The following is a 20,229-nucleotide window of genomic DNA, read 5'->3' as shown; positions in this document are numbered from 1 at the left end:
AGCTTAGCCATTGAATCCATATTCCTTTTTCCTTTTAAGAAATTTGCTGCCTCAATCATTTTAGGAATTAATAAATCATATTTACTGTGTTTATTCATATGTCGATACTCCCAATCTGTAAATCTTTCACCATTTAATCTCTTTAACTCTGACCAAAGTTAGTTTACCTTAGACGTTTTAAACTCACATGGAACTAAATTAAATAGAAGCAGCTAGAAAATTAATCCTAATTGTCTTCACTAAAAATCACACTGCCTGTTTCTGTCACCTGTTCTCAAACACTGTGAAAGAGATCATTTGCTTTTATAGCTTTTAAGAAACAAATTACAGAAATGTAGCTTTTTCTTCATTAAACTTAAGCCTGATTTAACAAACATGTAATATTAACAAAAGTATACTAAGAATAATGGTGTAAATATAGTAGTATAGTCTTATAAAGTGTGAATTATTAGGAACTTTGTGATTTTACTAATGTCTGAATGTATTGCTTGTCAGCACATTCAGAAGGTAAGACTGAATTGCAAATCTAGCAAAGAATGACTACAGAGTCAAAATGGCTCTGTAGTATTCACCTAACCTCTCTGTTGTCTCAAAATCAACTCTGAAATAAATAAATGTCACAGTACTTTTTCGTTTGCCTAATGCTAATTTACCTGTATGCTAAAAATGTTGCAATCGTCTTTCTAAAAGTTATCACAAGGCAGGTAGTCAAGAAACATTCCAGTTCCTGGGGAGATACTACAACTCCAGATTATTTCAGAAAGAGTCTTGATGAAAACAAAAAATAAAGAATCGTGCTTTTGAGCATATTTACAAGAGTGCAAGACTCTTTCAATTACGCATCTGAAAAAAAAAAGCTATGGGTATTGTAAATCATGTGAAACATGTAAATATTACTCTGTATTAAAATCAGCCTGGTCAGTGAAAATACAGGACATTTTTTAAACAGTTTGGTTATTAATAAAGCATTTGTTTTTCTACAATATTATCATGGCAAATTTGTTTTGTATTGCTAAGATCAGCTAGGCATTTTGTTTTTATTATGCATAGTCTTTTGCCATTTTTTTGCTCTGCAAGTTAATTTGACTGCTGTGCATAAGTGAAGTGAGCAATTCAGTAATTAACTTCTGTGTTTTAAAATGTATGAACTTTAATTAGATTTCATTATAAACAAACAAATGTCAACCATAATTATAAGCTCCTTGGTTTAACCACATATTATCCCTTTTCAAACAAACTTGATGTCAGACAAATTAAAATCAAGCAGCCAGCAATTTTGAGTTGAATTTTACATGATCTGCCAGTAACCTGATTACTTTAACTTCAATATCATTACAGGAAAAGTATTTCAGGAAAAATAATTACAAGAATTCCAACAGGAGACAAGCTTAATTGTATTGATTCAAAAGATGCATGTATATAGGAACCTTGCTGAAGGAATAATGCTATCTTAAATCTACAGTTACTATTAAAATGATATTGTCTGACATGAAAAAGGCAACTTGAGATTGGTGTCTGGAAAAGCAGGAGGTACAAAACTAACTGAAATAATTATCTTTACCCCATTATACTTTAAGCAACAAAATATCAATGTGGAACAACTTCAAGGCATGAAGGTTTGCAGGTTTATTTACTGACTGGTGTATCTATTAGTACCAGGAACAAGTGGAGCTGTCAGGACATAATGAAGGTAAATGATTAGTTAGCACAGAGACTGAGCTCTTCTTCAATGCAATAAGAGTTAATTAAAGTTTACCACCAAACATCAACCAAAGCAGGATGTTGATCAGGTTTCAGCATTAAGTGCAAACAGACAATGGTTGGCAGCAATTAGTGCAGCTATCAAATGACATGCAATGATAATTATACATTTAAAACAGCTAAAGGGCTTGTGGAAGGGAGGGAAGAATCTCATCAGCTTCTTTGACTATGTACAGTCAAAGTGCAGGAAACAGGTATCAGATATTTCACTCCAATACTGTAAATCAATAGAATTAAAAAAAAAAAAAAGGTTGTACAAGCACATTATCTGAAAGAGGGCGATTCACTGTACATGAAATGGAAGAAATCTGCAGACAACTCTTAACAAAGATAAGTACTATTTAGATTAAATAAATTACTCTGCTGCTGCCACTCATGCTGACACGCATAAACAGAGAAGTGTTTGGGGTTTAAAGGCTAGTGGCAGCAGCTTTGTTACACATTTCTATGCCAGACTCGAGTTTACCTGGTATCTTTCGTCCCTGTGGCCATGCACAAGAAGGCCCAGAAGGATGACGGGCCTGAAGCCCGTGACCACAAAAGGCAGTTTCACACAGTAGCTGCGAGCCCGCTCTGAGGGAGCCCGGGCTTCCCAGAGGCGATCACCTGGGGTCTGAGCCACGGCCTAAGGCTCTGCCACACACCCCGGGCTCTCCACCCCCTCCCATCAGCAGACATGCTCCTTCTGCCTGCTCCCAACTTACACCCAAGTTTTGGGAAAGAAAAAGGGAAGCCAGAGCTTCCAGCCATGGACAAACGCTGTGCAATGCAGGTCAGCGACACAGACACACCAGTAACCCAGCACACAGTGAGGGCCAGTGCCATCCTCCACCGTGCCTCTGTTCTGTTTTCAGGGCCATGTGTAATGCTGGCAGCTACCGGATCAGCAATACAACGGAGCCGGTACCAAATTTAATTTTCATCTCAACCTTCCATTAAACCCAAAGGAAAGATGATAAACCTGCAGCGGTACCTCTAACAGCAACACCAGACAAAAGAAAAACTGCTCTCAGCCCAGCACTGACAGTCGGCTGAAGCCCCTCAGCATGGATCTGTGAAGTCAAAACACCCGCAATTCTGCAATATCAAACACAGGAAGCACAGCAAAACAGGTCCCTTCTGCAGGCAAATAGCCATTACTAACTGGTGTAGTGAGACAGACAATTATATACAGACGTCTATTACTCAGACAATTCCTCACAAACCGTTCCACGCACTGGAGATGGAATAACTCACTCCCGCTCACTCCTTTTGGGCTGGCATAGTGCAGGTAGTGGGATTACCTGGTTAAGCACCTACACAGTTCTACAGCAGCTGAATAGCTCTGGCAAGTAGGATCCCCACCTCAAAGAAATCAAGATTTCTGCAGCTTTTTTATGGACAATGGGGTGGCAAAAGCACTCCGCTTTTCCTAGGTGTGTAACAGGAAGCAAGACAAGGCTTACAAAAAGACCAGTAGCAGGTTTCCAAGAAAGCTAAGCTGTGACAAATTAAAATCCAATGATGAAAGGGGCAAAGGAGTTAGGTAGTAGGACTCATTGCTGCAGGGTACCATTGAGATCATGAATTTACAAAGGTTAAAAAAGAGAATGGAAACTGGCTGCCAAAAGTATCCAGAGTTACTGTAATGAATGTGAACACACACACACATACACACAAAAATAAGGGATACAAAACATTGCTCTTCAGAGATCTAAAAAAAAAATGGCATCTGCAATCATGGCAAGGCAAGCACATACAATAGGTCATCCCACATCTGCCTATTGTGATATTCTTCAGAAGCACCTTCTACAGACCAGTTAGAGAGAGAAGAGGCTAGTCACACCGTAGTCCCAGTTTGGTGATCAGTATGTTCCTACAGTATGGATTACGCCTCCTGAGTAAAGAAGTGTCTGCAGCAGCGAGACTGCCCTTAGCTTTTATTTGAAATAACCCATGCAAAAAGATCATCAGCATCAGTTCAGATTTAAATATATTGTATTATTTTCCACTGTGTCAAATTCAGAAAACCTTATTTTAAGATTGCGAAGACCGCATTTATTTTAAATACACGTGTTTTTTTCTAGAAGCAAACCCGTGTACATATGCAAAATGCATTAAGATGGGGTTTGTTATAATGTTGGCTACCAATTGTGATTTTTGTTGGAATGTGTGTACGTCCACATTGCTAAAATTATTTTAATAAATGCCTTAGTGTTTTGCATAGTTCCTGGGCTGCAGCCTAGAGAAGTTCTACAGATTTTTTTTTCCCTAACAAACCTCATTTTCTCAACTAATTCTGTTATGCTAGGGATTTGTGCACAGAGTTGGCTAATCCCAGTATTTCCCTAGAGCTGCATCTAAGCTATGGCCCACTCCCAGCACAAAAGTGTCTCCAAAAGCCCTTTCGCCCCCTTCAGCACTGATACACTCATTGGTCCTGACATTTTCACTTCAGCCATGACAAATGAGCTGATGGCTGTGATCAGATTGCACACGAGGACTGCTTTATCAAAGACGTATCATTAACTCTCATCACTGTCTTCCATTATGACTCTCTTGGTCAAATCTGTTGTGAAAATGCAAGTCAGTTTAAAAACATATCCTAAACATAGCAACAAACAAACTTCATTAAAAAGCAGAAAAGAAAACCAGACTCAGACAGGATCAGAAAGAGACTAGCGTTAACTAAATGTTTCTCTGGGGATTTAAGTAACTGTACTCAACCTCTGCCCCAGTGCAAACATGGCAGTTGACCGTCTTCGAAAGGTCCCTTCCCCCATCGCGGACTGCTAGCACTACTTTGCCTTTTTTAGAGAAACAAAAATAAAGCAACAGTGATCAAATATGACTAAAAATGAAGTCAACTTTTTTTATTTCCTTTTTTTTTTTTTTTTTGTCTCTGAACTACTTCGTATGACTGTGTCTGCTTTTATCAAAATACGTTTCTCAAACTAATCCCTTAAAGAATATAAAATTTTTGCTTGAATCGCAGCCACATAATCATACTGATTTCTGACTCACGTTAAAAACACAAGCATAAAGCGCTGTCTGAAACGGAAATCTCTCAGTTCACTATGAATACCGCAACCTTTCTGTCAAGTTAGAACCTAAGTTCCAGTTACACAGTTCTTGTTACATCTAGAGGGTTTACAAAGTATATATTTGTTGTAACCTCTTCTAGCAATTCATCTGAGAATACACATCTAGCGGAGTCAACTGTAACACAACAGATCTTGGGAATGGAGGTCATGCTTTGAGATAAAGTGCTATTCACTTCTGGACCATGCAAGAAGCTCTTTATTCCTGTTCTTATTGGCATCAGTTCCCCCTTACCAGAGCAAGAACAAAGCCAAGTGCTCGTGTGAGGTTTATGAATAAATCAGAGGTGAGCCACTTTAAGTGCTGCCCATGATTTCCTTGTTGACAGTGAGCACTTAAACAGGCTTCTATGACCAGCAACTCCTGGCAAACCTTAATGGCTCCTAATCTGTACCCTGCTTCATTTCAGGAAAGAAATGACCTACCCCAATTTTTCTCAAGTCTTCACCTCTAGGGCAACTACTGTCCCCCCTTTTTAGAAATTCACGTTCAGGCACTGTCCCATTTCAGTGCCAAGTTTTCATGAAACACACAACATAAAAATCACGATTTTCTTCCTAGTAAACAAATGACAGCTAATAAAAAATTATTACGCTGTGCAGCCTAAGTAATTCCCAGACAAACCATTACACAATTCAGTGTTTGTTTAAATTGCATAGATTTTTAAATGAACCTAAAAGATTTCTAATATATTTGCCTCCAATTATTAAAATCATGTAAAAATATGCTGGGAGCAGATTCAGCTCTTCTGTGCAGCTACAGCTGAAACCAGGAATGTTTATAAATCACTGCCATTGTATGTATTTAAAAAATTCAAACAGCCTCAAAATCTATTTTTAGATAATGATAACATTGAAAAACAAACTGATATCAACTCAGCGCTGGGCCAAAGAACTCTGCTTCGTTAATATTAACATCCAATTGTGGCAAGACACTAGGTGTTTCAGTACATACGTCTTTGATGCACAAAACCACTCAGAGGCTTACGCTGTTCAACATTAAAGCAGCAGCCTGCGTGGAGAATACATTTCAACATGCAATGAAATCCTTCATTTTTAAGGTGTCTCCCCCCCAGCACCACCCCTTTTTGGACGTGTCACAACCTCCAGATGGCTGAATTGACTCTGTAGTAGCTGAGTTATTGTCAGGCTCCCAGTTTCTGTTCTATTTAAACACTAACATTTTTTGACTCCATTGTCTCTTGTTGCTTTTCCACCCACTCGGAGGAAAAAAAAAAAGTTGTGGCCCCACCGCAAGGCTGGGCTGAGGCCGAGGCCGAGGCCAGGGCCTGGGCTGGCAGCCGGGGCCGGGGCTGATGGCTGGGGCCGGGGATGATGGCTGGGGTTGGGGCCAGTGGCTGCGGCTGGCTGAACTGCGGCGGATGCCTCAGCCGGTGGCACTGTTCTTTGAAAGGGCCTGATCCAAGCCCAGGGAAATCGATAGGGAAGCGCTGCACTTTGGACAAGGCCCTTGGTCAAAACTGGGAACTACAGCAGCACTGGGGAAATCACCGATCAACAGAGCACTTGGGATTAAAACTCCAGTGATGCTTTTCACTGGAGTGAGAAATCACATTTTGTCTCCCTACAGCCATCAGCTGGTCCTACTGGATAAAAAGTCCCTTAGCAGACAGCTGTTCTGCAGTAGGGTGGCTCATGGTGGTTTGTGCATGGGGTGACACTTCCCACCCCAGAAATGGCTGCACTTCAATGGCAAATCAACTGACTTTTTTGGTGAGCAGTTCATAAAACTCAGAGGAACTGAGGGATTAAGGGGTGACATTTGCCATATAGTGGAATAATTTATTTTAGAAATGTTACATTTTCTTTAATTTAAACCCTCAGTGCTGTAAACAAAATCAATAACCATATTTCAATATAAGAAATATAAAAGGACCAGAGTGAAGCCCATAGGAATGAGTCCCCTAAGGAGCTTCTTTTCACTCAGAACCTTATTTTCTGTCATGGGGACGGCATGTGAAGTGTTAGGTATTAAACAGGGAGAAACTCTCACTGGAAGGTGGAGGGACAGCCATGGTTTCTCATACAGGAAAACCGCCTGCATTTGAAACCATCATGCAACACTTGGCAAATCCAAGGATTCTTTCCCCGCACCCCTCTTCTTACAAAAGCTCTGGCCTTCAGAATACCAAAAATCAAAGGATCCTTCTCAACAACTGAAGGGAGAGAAGGAAGTTATGTTTTTGTTATTCTTCAAAAAGATATTATTCTGACTTGTTACACTACCATCTTCTGGAACAAGTGTGGAAATAACTGGGATTACTCCAGGTTTCCATCAGTGCCCCAAACGCTGGAGCACTACCAGTTACAGGTGCCTTGTCATGTCAGATTAGGTAAATTTATAAGGCAACCTTGGCATCAAAATAGGGAAGAGCAAGCCTTTAGCAGCCACTGCTCTCAGAACCTCAGCTCTGCTATTATCTGGTATAAGGGACAGAACTGACCCTCATCAGCTTCTCTGGAAAACCTCTTTCTTATAGACTCTTGCAGTACCTTCTGCAAGAAACACATAATCCTTAAAAATGAAAATGGTAGTACGAAAAGAGGAGATGAAACCTTTTAATTTTTATTTTATCAGATTATTGTCAATTGGTAACTAAAGGCCTGATTCTTTTTCCACTAATACAAAAAAAAATATGTCTTACCAGTTTTACACCCATATGACTCCTCTAATTTCAGAGAAGTTATTGTTAATTTAGTTCAAGGAGTGAATTTGGTTCTTTTGGGTTTACGTGTTTTAGCATCACATCAACACAGGCATTTCATAAGGATGTCTTTGTTTCAGAAGCAAAATGTTTGTCTATTTAAATACCATTTTAGATGTATGTCTAGTGTGTGCATCACTTGTTCTGCAGACACCACTGCAGCTTATATGGTACATGGTTGTTTTCAGAGTCACCGTGGTCTATCATGTACATAAAGCCTTGACCTGGAGGACCATAACACTTTATTTGGAGATGGTACAGCCTATCAGATAATTGTAAGTGCCAAAAGTCTGCTAATTTTGTCTGTAAAGAGATCCAAATTTCTGGGCTTTAAAATTGTTACCAAAACTACCAAAAGCAAACAAAACATAATTTGGACAAATTAATATCTAATTTTTTTAAATCAAAAGCTGATTCTGAGTAATGTGGTCTTACAGAAGAGTGTCTTAATATGACAAACTTTTATTTTGATCATATAATTCTGATCATATAATTCTGATATTATTTTGATCATATTATTTTGATAATATAATATAATATATAATTTATATATAATTATATAAATCACATTATTTAGCTAAACCATTCCTCATAATATTTTATTTGAGCAGAAAAAGTAATTCCTCAACAAGCCTGCCATCCAATCTGGTACAAACTTTTCTGGTTTAGTTTGGAACTCAGCAAAAGCTGCAGTAATAATGAAAATTCTGGTATAAGAGTGCTATAGAGTGACAACTAAAAAAAGGAATAGAGTATTAAAGACTCAATCTGCTGCTCTTATTTATGCAAAACAAGTTTATCTCTACAGATCTGCTGAATCTGGCTATCAATAAATGGGTTTATTACCCTTTTCAAAAACAACAACAAATCTCAACAACAACCAAACAGAACCTACTAGGTTTGTTTTACCTGCTAGATAAAAGCAACCTGTATGTGTCTTTTAGTTTCTTCTGTCTGTGCATCTGTTCACATAAACATATTCTGCATTACATCTTATTCTGTAAAATCTTGAATCCCAGTATCTCAGTGTGCTGGGTTTCTGCCCATTCAGTAAGAATGCAGACATCACATAAGTTATTATTAACCCATGTGTTATCCAGTTCCACAGTGGCTGGAACTTTGCCAGAGACAACACATGGTGCTTGGTTAACAATATTTTAAAATATAAATGAATTTATTTTTTAAATTAACACATTCTTCTTACGGAAATACACAAATAAGCTGTTCCCAGAATGGAACAATAACCCCTAAGCATGTTCCTTTAAAATAAGTTTAAAAGAATTTCATAAAGTTAGCGATAAAACAGTCTCCAATCCCACAAAGAGTTTTTAACTTCTTCTTTAAAGAGAGAGGTTTTGTGACTTTATTCTTACCAAGCACTTTTTGCATTTACAGTATTACTTCATTTATCCATAAATAGCCCTAATTTCTTAGAGGCATCTCTAACTGTTTAAATATTATCAGATCAAGCCCAGTACCGAACCAACAAACCTTTTTGAAAAAATGTTCTGCAAACTAAAAAAAAAAAAATCTCTCAAACATGTTAATATTTAGTCTAACTACCCACAGTTTTCCACAGTAGCTCTAAATCAGTAATTACATTGACCTGAAAAAAACAGAGAGCCTATTTAATATGCATCCATACAAATAATTATTCACACTGCATTTGATTTACATACGTACAAAAGAAGCACTTTCAAAAGTGGCTCAACACTTATGGTATTTTAACTGCCCTAATTACTGTTGAGAGAACATAATTAGAAGCACTGATCACATTGTCAACAGCTAACCAGTTGCAGCCCTGGCTGGGGGCCTGATCCTGCTCCGGCTGGAATCAGTGGGGGCGAGCACTGATTGCAGGAGGAGGCCGGGGCCCTTCTTGCCACCTGAATCTACCAGAATCTGAATGTTTTAAGCAACCTGAGGACACTGATGCAGTCATGACAAAAAACCCGCTCCTTGTGTGCATGTATCAATTTCTATTTTGGTAAGCTATCTCTATTTTCAAAGCTCAATGAAGAGAGTAACTTTTTCCCCAACAAGGCTTCTATATCACTTAAACACTTAGCACTGAGTCGGAATTCATAACTTTTTCCAAAAGAGAAATAGTTTAATAATTAAAACAGATATTGACTAAACCCCACTTCCTTGAATACCAAACTTTATTAGATTATTATGCATTGATGTATAATTTCCATTGGCAACTTTTAAAATAGCTCCTTCCCTCCCTGCTGGCCCCCCTCCTCCCTCTCTCTTTCCCCCAGGCAAAGTGCTGGGAATCCTCCATACCCAATAGTCAATATTTGGTTTGCCTGTCATGTTCTTGGAGCTCCGCTCCATACAAACCTGTGTTTCTCATCCTTTCACTGCACTACTCTCATACATATTACTTCACATGATGATGGAAACTCGGGGCATCTTAGCAAGTTGCTGAAATCTGAGCTTCTGCTTGTTTTCTCAAACCTTGGACAAACATAACTTTAGGGAGAGCTGAACATAGGCATAAAGAAAGAGGAGCCTGCATTTTCATCTTCCTTTCATCTCAGTCATTCAGTCAACCATTCAGTGCCCTATTCAACAGAGCTTTTCATTATGCAAAAAAATGCTAATCCTTTTCCGATGCTTTCACACTTGTATAAACCCCCATTCCTTCGACTGAAAAGCAATTATATCAGTTTACCTTTCTGTCAAAAACAGGATTAATATTCCAATACCAGAATCTCCTTTATTTTCCTATCTTTTGCTTTAGGAAACTAGAGATTATTAGTGGAGGTATTCCTTAGAGCAAGAATACATTATTTTAAATATGATTATTTTAGCCAAAGCAAGAGGGGGAAGGGGAGGAAGAGAAAAAACTTCAGTTGCTGCGGAAACTCTTTTCAGTGACAGAACTGACCTTCCCTTTGCAGAGGCCTGAATAGAATGAGCCTCACTCTGGTCTATTAATCAGAAACAAATTATGAAAGAATGTGGCTGGACTGGTTGACACTATCCTGTCTTGGGAGACTCAGTAACAGCCTAGTAACAATGTCCTCTTCATGGGTAATGAACAGCCATGACAAATGGGGCAGAGAAACTATTTATTTGCATATGCAAATTCTCACACAAGGGAAACATGTACAAACAAGTGTCATTGTAAGGTGGATTAGGCAAACAACGCTTTCTTTTTAGGACATTCTGCAGCCCAGAACATTAGTCAGCACAATTAAACCAGTCTCCATGGAGACTAATGAAATTTCACCATGGTATGAGTTAAATTAGATAGCTAGTTATGTGTTTTCACAATCCAACTTGAAATCCATTATTGTTTCAGAACAATACAGCAATTGTGCCTGGCTGATCTTTGCCAGCTCAACAAGCTCCTAAGTTGACAATTTGCATATGTTAATATAATTAAGCACTAATTACATGAAACTTGTACATATTCACATGCACTTTCCCTGGGCGCTTCTCAGTTTGAACCTTGGCCAAGTCTTTAACCCTTTGACTGAATTTGGAGCAGCAAAGCTCTGCCTTCTGGGTACAGCCCCAAGGCAGATGCAGAAAAGCTCTTCATTTATAAACACAAAGCTTAACCTGGCTTCTCATATTTCTATCAACAAGGCAAGAAAACATTTTTGTATGTGTTGGGGTAGGAGAATGGAGGGAGGCTCAACTGGAAGTACTTTAGAGACCCAGATCTGATGCCCTTTTTGCATATGAAAATACAAATATTTACCCACATAACAGGTTACGAACACATATATTGTCATCGTCACAGGTTCTTCAAGACCCGAATAGTCAAAAACTAGACTGAGTTTTATGTCAGTGCTCTCGGAGACACAAAAATGGGAATGAGAAAAGGAAAAAAGAGCAAGCAGTAACTAATGAGCTTTACATAAATATATGCAGAGGCAATTAAGCAGTGTTAATTACTATGACAGCAGTTAATTGAATATAATTAGATATTTTAAGCTACTGACTAAGGCATAGTTAAGATTAATTTTATTGAGATTAATTGTAAATAAGAATAGATTAACTCTGTGTTTTGACAGGCATAAAAAGTAGTTCTGCAAATTAACCAGGAGAGCAGAAACCAGCACAAAAATCATATATTATTTTAATGTCACACCTCAGAATCATCTGCTCAATAAACATGACTTTTCAAACCCAAACAGACAGGAATCTTGAAGAAAAACAAACAGCTTGCAGAGATTAAAGAGCCTTTTGTCCTTTTTCATGTGCATTTCTTTTAGCAGACTAAATTAAGCGAGTCTGGTGTATGTTTTTAGGAAGGAACATTTCACACTGAATGGAAAAAATGTTCTATCACATATGAAATTCATGCAGCTGTGCGGAACTTGGTCCAGATGGTCTAAGACTATAAAACAACACTAAATGATAGACAGTAGGGCCTTCCCAAGATTATGTGATAAAGTCACAACCTCGTATTTTGACCTAAATTTTCTGTCATGTATTGTTTCCTTCCAGATCAGATAGCTCCATTTTAATTTTTAACTGATCCTGAATATTCAATGGAAACTCTTAATAAACATTGCTGATAAGCATCTGAGCAGAAATCATAAAATATTTACAAAACGCCCCTTAGCTTCATTAAAACAATGCTGAATCCAAAGTGCAGAAAACTGCCCTGGCTCTCCCCACAATACTAAACTGTTCACGCCACTTAGCTCAAATAGGTAAAAACGCCTGGTTTAAAATATGCTTCAAAGAATATCCAAAACACTTTCTACCAGCAGATTAATTCATGCATGCTGTTTAAGAAAATTAACAACAAGGCTGAAGAATGCTGAACAAATCACTAAAAAGAAAGGAGCTTCAATTGATTTTGAAATAAATCAATAGGTGATTAACACAATATTTTTAAAGCAGTAGAATGTATATATATTATATAAACATATATATTATATTTTCAATACCTTTTTAGCTCTTAATCGAACAAGGGCTTTACAACAGTGAGCATGTCCCTATATTGACTACCAACTTCTTTGGAATGCCTTTAGTCTTTTATAACGAAAATCCAAAAACGGTCTGTGAAACAAGGCTACGACAAGCCATTCTGCAGTGAAAGATTTTAAATCATCCAGCCTCTTCTAATAGACTTGAGACTTATTGAGGTAGAAACCATAAAAAATGAAGAAGGGAAATTTAATCCCTGAAATATTGATTTGCACATTAATATCATATAGGCAGAGGGCAATTTGGCTTCATGGAAATGACACATTGTCGACCCTTGGTGAAGTCAGAGCCAATCTAACTGCTGAACATGTCTGAATCTCAAGAGTTATTAAGGGCTTCCCTTCTTGCCTTTATGACTTTTCTTCAGCCTACCAATGCAATCTTAAATGTATTATCTTTAAGAAATAATTGTAAAACCTCAGGGGTTTTCCAGTTAATGGAAGGGAGGCTAAACCACATCAGATTCTGAAATGCAACATTAAACCCTTGCAATCAACAAAACCACCTCAATTCTCATCCATCCAGTGCAGGATCTAATATTGTTATTAAAGATAATCAAATTTCATTGTGTAAATTTAGGCTCATGGTCAGAATGGAAGCAGTAAATTCTGCAATATTAAACAGTGATTTTTCTCGGCCCCCTTTATATGATCTTTGCTGGTGTACCATCCTCACAAATAAACCTAAACTATTCAAAAATAGAGGAACAAAACCGTCTCCCTATTCTGAACGATGTATGCAATGCCATTTATCATCCTCACAGTTTTCCTTTAGTTTTAACTTGATCTAGCAGTTAAGTTTCATTTTAGAGAATAATAAAGCAGTATCACTGCATAAACCAAACAGCAGGTACTATTACTGTGACTTACACAGATGGTTTACCTGACCTTTCTTTGTTCCTTGGGTAGGTTTCCCTTTTGCAGATTTACGACTTTTCCCTCTATATTTCATTGACCCTCTATGTTCATTATCATAAAAACGAAAACTATTGAATACATGTTTATGTTGACGAAGTCCAAAAACCCCAAGACTAAAGGATAAAGAGATGCTACAATGCACTGTGTGGATCTCTAGATCGTACAGTATAAATATTCAAGCACAGATAGCACGAATAACTGAATAATCCTAGTGAGCCCCAGCTCTGGAGCCAGGTGCAAGAGGTTAAAACAGCTGGCTACCCATCTTTTATTTTGTGTGCCTTCCTACCGGCTGAAACCGCAAACCCTGAAAACTAGCAGATATTCCCTCAAGGTTGATTGTCTGATTTTTTTCATTTCAACCAGTTTAGTAGGATCCCCTAGTCGAGAAAAGACAGAAACTCCTTAAATACAGTCAGCTGAATAGGAAGTGGAGCAATGATGGTTAAGGATCTTCCCCCCCACACACACACCCCAACCTTCAACCCCCCGTTTATTTCCACAATCTTCTTTGTGCACCTTCCCGTCCAAATGTTTGTATTCCTTATTTCAAAGAAAAGCACTCCGGATCGTTCTGTCAGTTTTGCCAGTAAATATAAAGTAAAACAAGTGTTGATGGCACTGAGAGTGTTACATACCCAGGCTGTGTTTTTGCATTGCTCTCAATGGAAGCGATCGATGCCCATGTCACAGTCGCGTCCCAATCGCAGCCAAGTCTCTGCCTCAATCTAACCAACAACAGCCAGGGCTGCAAAGGCTTCTTGCTACCTCTTCCATCCATCCACCACCAAACTAAAAATATAATGCTACATATGATCTTTTTAAACACTCCACCACCGCTCCTAAGGATCGAGCCACTGCAAATCCAGGGGAAACACAATTGGGAAAAAAAAAATACACCATCAAAAAAAAAAACCTCTCAGCAACCACCCCAAAAGCACCCGAGCCCTCTCTTTCCACTCTTGCTCTCCTCCTGCCAACTACATAATCCTTGATTAAAAACGGAACAAGGCTAATAAAAAAGAAAATTGAAAAAAAAAAAAAAGAAAAAAAAAGAGGAGGACGGAATGGAGCCGAGGAAATGCAACTGTCAGAAAACGGGATGGTCAGACTTCCTGAGTGAACCTGCCTGTGTCTGGCTTAATGTAAATCCACCATCTTCAGCCTGGCAAGTTGTCTTTTGGTTGGGCTTTTTTTTTTTTTTTTTTTTTTTTGGTGGGGAGGGGGGTGTTATGTTTGCGATCTCTGCCTTGGTACCTAAGGAGGAAGAGGAGGAGGAGGGTGTGCTATTGAATGGTGGCTAAAGCCTCCTCGGGACGGCGCTGAGGTGAAACAGGCTGAACCCGACTGATGTGCCTCCTCTCTCGGTTGGACCCAGTGCCCTAAGCAGCCGATGAGAGACCCCCGGCCGCCCGGCTCGCAGGTAACAAAAGAAATACCAACCCGTGCATTTTCTGCTGCCGCTGCTGGGGAGGCTGGGGGGGGGAAAGAAGATGCAGGAGGGGGGGAGTGGAGGGGAACCGCTGTAAGTTGGCATCGGATGAGGGGAAAGTTTATTAGCATTTTTGCAGGAAATTTCATGTAAAGCAAGAGAGGGAAGCAGGGACGCGTCTGCCATTAGCCGCCGTGATGGGAAGGGATGCACTTGATTCTGGCACAAGCAGTTAGAACAGGAACCGAACTGCAACTGCATTCTTGCTGTCTATAAGCTCTTTTTTCTTTTTCTCTTTCATTTTTCTTTTTTTTTTTTTGTTTGTTTGGCTGGGGGGGGCTGTTTATGTTTTTGGTTTTGTTTTTTTTTTTTTTTAAACACCTCAGTCTTCGGTTTAAAAAAGCATAGATGCCTGTCCCGCAAAACATCCGCCCCCTCCCCCTCTCAAAAATCTCAGAAAAGCTACGCTGAAAGCAGCGTCCGACCCTGCCCGCGAGGAGCCTTTGGTACGGCGCAGAGCGGCGCGGCGCGGAGCGACACGGCGGGGATGCCGAGGGCTCCGCCGCCGCCTGGCCGGCAGCAGCCCGCAGGCAAAGGCAGCCGCGCATCCCAACCCCGCTGGCGGGGCCGTGCCGCTCCGCGTCGCTCCGGGCCGAGCCGGGCCGGGCCGCCTCCCCGCGCCGGGCGGCGAAACTGACAGAGAGGCAGGGCGCTCTCCTAACGGGCTCCTCTTCCTCCTGCTGCCAGAGACGGCAGCCGGCAGCGCGATCCCCCTGCGCACACATACACAGACACACACAACACCTGCACAGCCACCCCTGCCTCTGCTCCTGAGAAACCTACCTGCAAAATAAATGGGGAGGGGGGGACAGGGGAAAAAGCACCCCACACCTTCTCCTGTACACACGCACGCATTCACGGTCCCCATTGCCCTGCTGGCATCCCCCCCCACCCCGCCCGAAAGCGAAAGTTTAGGAGGCCGAGGGGGGTGGAGATGGGGAGGAGAGGGAAGGAGGGTGGGAGAGCGGAATGCGCCTTCAAAAAGCACCTCAAAGTTTGGGGGGGACGGAGCTGCGAAACAAGAGTACGAGCTCTGAAGGGGTTGGCAGGCAATGACTTCTGACAGCCGTAACGTCTTTCCTAATCTGACAGTATTCCCCCGCTGTCCAAGCTCTCTACTAAAATAGAGTGAAATAAAAAGTGGGGAGCACCCCCCGAACCTCTTCTGGAAACTGAGCAGGGTCCTCCATTTAATTCAAAAGTTACAGCCCGAGAGAGAGAAAAAAAAAAAAAAAAAAAAAAGCCCACAGCCCCAAACCAAAACAGAAAAAAATACACAAACAAAACGTAACCCCCGGAATAAAAGAGAAAGGGAGAGAGGGAAAGAAAGAAGGGAGAGAGAAAAGCAGCCCCTCCTTCCCAAATGAGAGCAAATACTGTACCTAAAAATGGGGAAACAGGCAGAAAAAGGGGGGAGAGAGAGAGGGGAGAGATACATGGGATGTGGGGATGTGAGTGTGTGTGTGTATGTGAGAGAGAGAGAAAGAGGCACAGAGAGAGGGGGAGAGAGAGAGAGAGCGAGAGCGAAATATCAAAGATTGTGCAAGATCAGCCTGGAAAGATAATCGATACTCGACCTAAATTTAACACAAACTACTCAATAAAAGTTAAAGAAAAAACTTACTTTCCATTTCCCCTCGCAGTTCCTACTGGATCTTCGCCTCTTTTTTTTGTTTTGCTTTATTTACTTAACAGCTGATCACATCCAAGTAAACGAGAGAAGGTTCATTAAAAAAATAATAAAAAAAAATAATCCTCCAACTTTATTGGGTGAAAATAAAAATGATTGAGCAAGAAGTGGGGGGCATGGAGCGGTCCTTTGGGGTCCGGGAGTTGTTAAAGCATGTGCCGACCGCGGTCTCGCTGTTTGGTTGTGAAGGGGTTGGGAAAAGGAGGAAAGGAAATGAAAATCCGATATGTCTTTATTCTGCTAATTATTATCGTTTTAGCCCTGTTTAAAAAAATGGCTGATTAAGTTGAGTGCGCATGTCTTTGTGTGTCTATTCCCGATATGCACTCTGGGAATGGGAGAGAGAGAGAGAGAGAGAGAGGAGAGAGAGAGGGAGAGAGAGAGAGGAGAGAGAGCGACGGAGAGCGAGAGAGAGGGAGAGGAGAGGGGAGAGGAGAGGAGAGGGAGAGGTGTAATTAGTGAGGTGATCAACATTCTCCGGGCTGCAAATGACGCGCAGCGCCGGAGCCGGGGAAGCCGGAGCTGCCGCGGCTGCCGAGGGCTCGCCGGGGCTGCGGGAGCCACAGAGCCAGCCCAGAGAAGAAGGGGCAGCAGAAAGGAGCTCATGGATACAAACACAAGTCTGCAAACTTCATTAGTAACACAGACACACACGCACAGCCACACGAAGTAGATGGCTAGGGAAAATTAAAAAAAAAATGAAATAAAAAAAAGGAGGGGGCAACCAACTTGCTCTTTAAACTGTTCGGGAACTTAAATGAAATGGGTCCACATTAATTATTCCATCAGGGAGATATTTCTTTCTTTCTTTCTCTTCCCTTTTCTCTTTTAATGGGGATTTAATGAAAAATATATGTTTGAACTGGGATAATGAATGTATGACACCTCTGAAAAAAGAAAGATAATATATCTAAGATGGGGAATAACTGTCCATACAAAGATAAAGATGGATTTATTTACACATAAGCACCCGCACACATGTACGCACTCACACCCTACTTTGTATTTACACATATGCACATACATTCCACATACACACAGTCACACAAAACATAACACACTTTATTTGGTGGTTGCCATGTAATTACTTGAAGAAATCAACAAAGTAAAAAGCAAAGCCTTCCAGAATATGCAATATCAACTGTAAACAGCCTTATCAAAATGAAGTAAATATCAGTCCAAGGAAATAATTTCTTTGCATACAAGTTTCATTCATATACATGCATCGTCTTCCACTTTCCTTACAAGTATTGGTATTTTATTAATATTTTATCTACTATATTTTACCAGACAGATTTCATTCTTGGGGGGGGGGGGAGATTATTATGATGAAAACTAGGGTAAAATGTACAGATGTCATTATAAATCGGAATCTTCTACAAATATTTTCCTGTGTGGGATTTAAGAAGATTGCTTCTCATTTGAAAATCTAATTATCTTAACCTAATACTGCAGATGTGAATATGACTGACACTTTCATTAAAAGATAATTAACTAAAACTAGGAATAGACATACTTTAAAACACTCCCTACTGAAGATAAAACCACGACTATTCAAAGAGCATCTGAATACACCGCAGGAACACGTGCAGATTTTCGATAATGCTATTCCAGAAATGGATATACCAGAAATGGTCACTAAGTCACAGTCACATGCAAGAGATATTTACAGTACCGAGGACCCCGCGCAGATGAACCATAACCTTAGAGCTGACATGCCTTTGAAGTTCGCGATTCCTGCGACACATGTCAAAACCTTAGGCCTTAAACACCAAAAACCAGCAGGAAGGTTTTATCGCAACCTTCCATTAAAAGTGTGCATGCACAACAACAAACCAGTAAAACCTGGATGGCAGAAATATGCAACTCACTGGGCCCTAAACCTTCTGCTCCAGGAGAACATTTTGTAAGTACTGGAACTAACGCTAATAGGAAAATCCCCACCTGATGATGAATTAAAGCTGCCCTTAAGGAAGTATAGGCCAGTGTCAGGGAACTGAGTGTCTAAAAGCAGATGTTTAAGGTCAGAGTGAAGGTCCTGATAGTTTGGGAGGGGGAAAAAAAAAAAAAAGAAAAAAAAAAGAAGAAGTCTTCAGAGAGGGGAGGGAAAAAATAATAAAAAGATTGCCAGCCTGAAAGTACAGCTATTCCAAAAATCGTCGGAGCCTGCCAATAAAGTGGTGAACACAGAAAGAGCCCTACCCCAATCCAGAGAAACCTTATTTCAAACTTCAGGAAAATCTCCAAAACTCGAACTTAAGGAAAAGTCAGGGGCACCTGAGGGTTTCTGAGAGCAACTTTATTCCTTTTTTAAACCTCACCTAAGCATTGCACCAGCTCATCAGTGAAGAAAAATGTGAGCATACGTATGCAGATTTCCACAGGAACGGCTCCCTGAGAATGAATGTAATAGGGAAACTAGTGATATTCTGCATTGTCGTTTGCAGGGTGGAAAAAACATACTAACAAAGAGTGAAAATGAAATCTCTGAAACCCGTTTACAGTTATCAGATTGAGGGGGTATGATGGAAAGAGGGATTTTAGGCTTAAATTGTAGGCAAAAGCGTGCATTGTCCATTCAAGTGCATGCCTGAAGGATGGTAACATATTTCCTAAGACTAAAGACAATTAAATACAATATGATAAAGAAACACCTGAGAACAATACATCTATTTCAAATTCAAGTGAAAAAACACATATACGTAATGTAACAGAAGAATAAGGAAACCAAGATAATTTAGTTTTAAAGTCGTTCCCCCGCACCTCCCCCACCACCTCCTTTATTCCTGGTGCTTTTTTCCTGGTGAAACATCAATATCATTAATGTCGTTAATGTCAAAACACCAAACGTCAGAACAGTCAAGTCATTCTTTTTTGGCTGTAGATTTTTTTCCCTTTCTCTCTTCTTGGAGGGGGATATAGGTTTATGGTGTTCTTGAATTACAGCTTAAGGAACAAAGAGGGGGGGATAGAGGCAGGAATTACGAGGGGAGAGTCCACATTTTCCAGGGTTTCTTCTGCCACTGTTTACTGTCCTTCCTAATGTTTTAAATCTCATCTCTCTTTCTCTGTCTCTCTCTATCCTTAAAAAATAGTAGCTACCGGGGAAGAGGAAGGAGGGTGTAGGGAAAAAAAAAAAAAAAAAAAAGCCACTACGGGATGTTAACAGTTTAGAAGAAACCCTGGGATCGCCACGTAGCTAGGAAAAATCGAAGAAGGTTAATTCCGGGAGGCAGCAGAAGCAGGTTTGTGGGATGTGATAAGAGCGGAGCGCGGCGCGGGCTGGGGGAGGCAGGCGAGGAGGACCCAGGGCCGGCGCGGCTGCGGTCCGGCTGTGGCTGCGGTGCGTGGCGGCGGGCGGGCTCCCCGGCGGCGCGGCCCGGCCCGGCCCGGCTCCCGCTCCCCTCCCGCTCCCCTCTCTCTCCTCCCTCTCTCGCTCAGCTGTTCGCCCCCGAAGACTCACGCCTAACCTCTCAGCTCCTCTCCTCTGGTCTCGGCGGACCCCCCGCCCACCTCCTCCGAACTTCTCCTGCAGGCACCGTTACACGTTTGGGGATTTTTTCGAGCCTCCTGTTGAAACCACAAAAATTCTGATAGTGACGTT

The 20,229-nt window shown here is 40.6% G+C and overlaps 1 protein-coding gene and 1 long non-coding RNA gene across 7 annotated transcripts in view; one reads left to right on the top strand and one right to left on the bottom strand.

Moving 5' to 3' along the window:
* Positions 1 to 17,332, bottom strand: part of ZFHX4 (zinc finger homeobox 4) — a 151,405-nt gene extending 134,073 nt beyond the window's left edge. For 2 of the 6 annotated variants that reach the window (XM_065053838.1, XM_065053840.1), the window contains exon 1: positions 15,719 to 17,332. The gene's annotated coding sequence lies outside the window, so the exon portion shown is untranslated. Of the gene's footprint in view, positions 1 to 14,081; positions 14,674 to 15,718 lie in introns of those variants that run through there. The other 4 variants (XM_005509202.4, XM_065053841.1, XM_065053839.1 and 1 more) reach the window with 3 other exon arrangements.
* Positions 14,669 to 20,229, top strand: part of LOC110363797 (uncharacterized) — a 39,578-nt gene continuing 34,017 nt past the window's right edge. Inside the window, exon 1 of the long non-coding RNA XR_002422131.2 lies at positions 14,669 to 14,866. This is a non-coding gene — a long non-coding RNA (uncharacterized LOC110363797). The remainder of the gene's footprint in view (positions 14,867 to 20,229) is intronic.

This window comes from Columba livia, chromosome 2 (genome assembly GCF_036013475.1).
Source record: "Columba livia isolate bColLiv1 breed racing homer chromosome 2, bColLiv1.pat.W.v2, whole genome shotgun sequence".
NCBI classification, from domain to species: domain Eukaryota; kingdom Metazoa; phylum Chordata; class Aves; order Columbiformes; family Columbidae; genus Columba; species Columba livia.
This window is presented reverse-complemented; position numbering and strand designations above follow the sequence as displayed.